Here is a 3,010-nt window from a genome sequence, read left to right as displayed (position 1 = left end):
GGAAGAAAAGGCAGAATTTATTTTTTTTAAGGCAGAACTTATAGATCTATTTAAAAAGATGGTGATCTGTCAGTTACTGTTTCTGCATTTTAAAGTGATGTGTTGAACGAGGAAATATTTATCATTGTATCAATTTATAAGGCTGCCATTAAAAAAAAAGTGCCACAATTTTGGAGGCTAGAATTCTAAGATCAATGTGTCAGTAGGTTTGATTGCTTCTGAGACCTAAGAGTTCTGTCCTCTTCCTACGTGCTCATATTGTCATCCCTTAGCCTGCATTATCTATTTGATCTCCTCTCGTTATAAGAACACCAGTCTTACTGGAAGACCCATCCTGATGGCCTCATTTTAAGTTTCCCCTTTAAAGACTCTATCTCCAAGTACACTCACATTCTGAAATAGTAAGGCTTCAGTACATGGATTTTGGAGGCACACGATTTAAATTTCATTTCAGGAACATTTATTTTAGGAAGTGACTTGAGAAAATAGGAAAAGAATATCAAAATGCCCAAATGCTGGACCAAGCATTTCTTCTTTTTTTTTCTAACAAAAGATATTTTACTAAAACATAAGATTTACAGGAGTTTCCAGCCAAGCCATACAAAATGGTCACAAGGTTTTTTCTTGAAGGGAGGATTCTACACTTGACAGTAAAGTCACAATGTTATTAGTGAGGGCTGTGTTGTTTAATGTTTCCATTTTGGTTCAAACAATCAAGCTTGTCCATCTACAGCATCTAAATAAAGTTAGACTTGGCTAGAGAACATATTCTAAAAAACTGGTTAGCTGCTTTTAACCAATGCAATTAGATCACCATAAAAGGGAAGGACAGGAGCCCATTACAATTAGAACTACCCACCCCCCCAAAAATAAAGAAAAACACCCACACCCCTACATCTAACCTTCACAACTACTTTCATTCACAGTGCTTTATGCTTAAACCATGATGGGGGAAATGAATAAAAGCAGAGAGAGGCCACTGCTTTTAAACTTTTCACAATTCAGATGATACTCCAAGCTTTAAAACAGTGAATCAGGACAAGACAGATTTGCTAATGTGCATTTAATCACCAAAAGACTGAGTATGACTGGGCTCTTCTTCTGTAATATTTCTAGACTGTGGTCCATTAAATGCAAACAAAGAGTAAGAAGTCTTGGCAGAACAGGAGAAGTGATGCACACTTGATAATCAGATCCATTTAAGTATTATTCATGGCATATAGCCTAGTCCACACTCTAGCTGTTTCTTTGGCTTGGGCTTCGTTGGTCTTCCAGTGCTCCGCTACAACATTTGCTGATGGATCATCTGGATTGGGAGCACTTAACAATTTCTGGATCCACAGCAGAACTGTGCGGATCTGCAGTGCTGGGGACCATTTATCTGTCAAAGTATCTAAACATGTTCTTCCCAACTTGTCTACATTAGGATGATAAATTTTGGTCATGAAACGTACTTTCGGGGCTGCCATCGGGTATTCTTCTGGAAGGAACAGTTAAAGTTTAAAAGTCCCTCCTTCAAAGGGGGAATCCTGAGGGCCAGCCATGGCCACATGAAAATAACGGGGGCGTTGCTCTCATCTGGTTCTGCTTTAACACCCGGAATTGGTTCTGCCAGGAAACACTGGATTTCCTTGATGATCCTGCAGGGCAGCCGGGCCATGTCGTTAGACACCAGTTCAGCCTCTGGTCTAGTCTCAGGCTCCGCTCGCTTCATGAACGAGTGTAAGACCCGGGCTCCACTTCCGAGAGCTGTTGCACGCCGGCGCCGCCGAGGCCTCTCGGGAAATGTAGTCCCTGCTCGAGCGCGGGCGGGCGTCCCTCGTACCTGCCGCCTCCCTCGCGCTTCCTGACCCAGCCCCGGCCCGTGGGCGGCGAAAGTGACGCGCCGCTGGCGGGCAGGAAGTTGGGGGAGGCCAGGTGGAGCGGCACGGAGCTCCTGTGGTGGTGGCCGAGCCTTCCATGCGTTGGTGGGACTGGGTGGCTCGCTCCCCTGCAGCTCATTTTTTTTTAATTTATTGTAATTCATTCTTATTTTTTTTATTTTGGTATCATTAATCTACAATTACATGAAAAACATTGTTTACTAGGCTCCCCGCTTCACCAAGTCCCCCCTACCTACCCCTTCACAGTCACTGTCCATCTGTGTAGTAAGATGCTGTAAAATCACTACTTGTCTTCTTTGTGTTGCACAGCCCTCCCCGTGTCCCCCATGCACTATACATGCTAATCGTAATGCCCTCTTTCTTTTTCCCTGCCTTTATCCCTCCCTTCCCACCCATCCTCATTGTGCTTTTAATTTGCATTTCTCTGATAACTAGCGATGTGGAGCATCTTTTCATGTGCCTGTTGGCCATCTGGATTTCTTCTTTAGAGAACTGTCTATTCAGCTCCTCTGCCCATTTTTTAATTGGATTATTTGCTTTTTGTTTGTTGAGGTGTGTGAGCTCTTTATATATTTTGGTTGTCAAGCCTTTATCGGATCTGTCATTTACCTTTCCCTTTGGTAACTATTAGTCCATTCTTGGGTTCTGTGATTCTGCTGCTGTTTTGTTCCTTCAGTTTTACATTGTTCTTATACTCCACAGATGAGTGAAATCATTTGGTACTTGTCTTTCTCCACTTGGCTTATTTCACTGAGCATAATACCGTCCAGCTCTATCCATGTTGTTGCAAATGGTAGGATCTGTTTTTTTCTTATGACTGAGTAATATTCCATTATGTATATGTACCACATCTTCTTTATCCATTCATCTACTGATGGACACTTAGGCTGCTTCCATATCTTGGCTATTGTAAATATTGCAGCGATAAGCATAGGGGTGCATCTGTCTTTTTCAAACTGGAGTGCTGCATTCTTAGGGTAAATTCCTAGAAGTGGAATTCCTGGGTCAAATGGTATTTTTATTTTGAGCATTTTGAGGAACCTCCATACTGCTTTCCACAATGGTTGAACTAATTGACATTCCCACCAGCAGTGTAGGAGGGTTCCCCTTTCTCCACATCCTTGCCA

General features: G+C 42.6%; 1 pseudogene; it reads right to left on the bottom strand.

Annotated features, from left to right (window-relative positions):
• Positions 1–1,063: 1,063 nt before the first annotated feature.
• On the bottom strand, positions 1,064–1,770 carry LOC108386728 (ubiquitin-conjugating enzyme E2 N-like; annotated as a pseudogene).
• Positions 1,771–3,010: the final 1,240 nt, after the last annotated feature.

This window comes from Manis javanica, chromosome 4, assembly GCF_040802235.1.
Source record: "Manis javanica isolate MJ-LG chromosome 4, MJ_LKY, whole genome shotgun sequence".
Taxonomy (NCBI): Eukaryota; Metazoa; Chordata; class Mammalia; order Pholidota; family Manidae; genus Manis; species Manis javanica.
The sequence above is the reverse complement of the archived record's forward strand: the minus strand, read 5'-3'. Positions and strand labels throughout refer to the sequence as shown.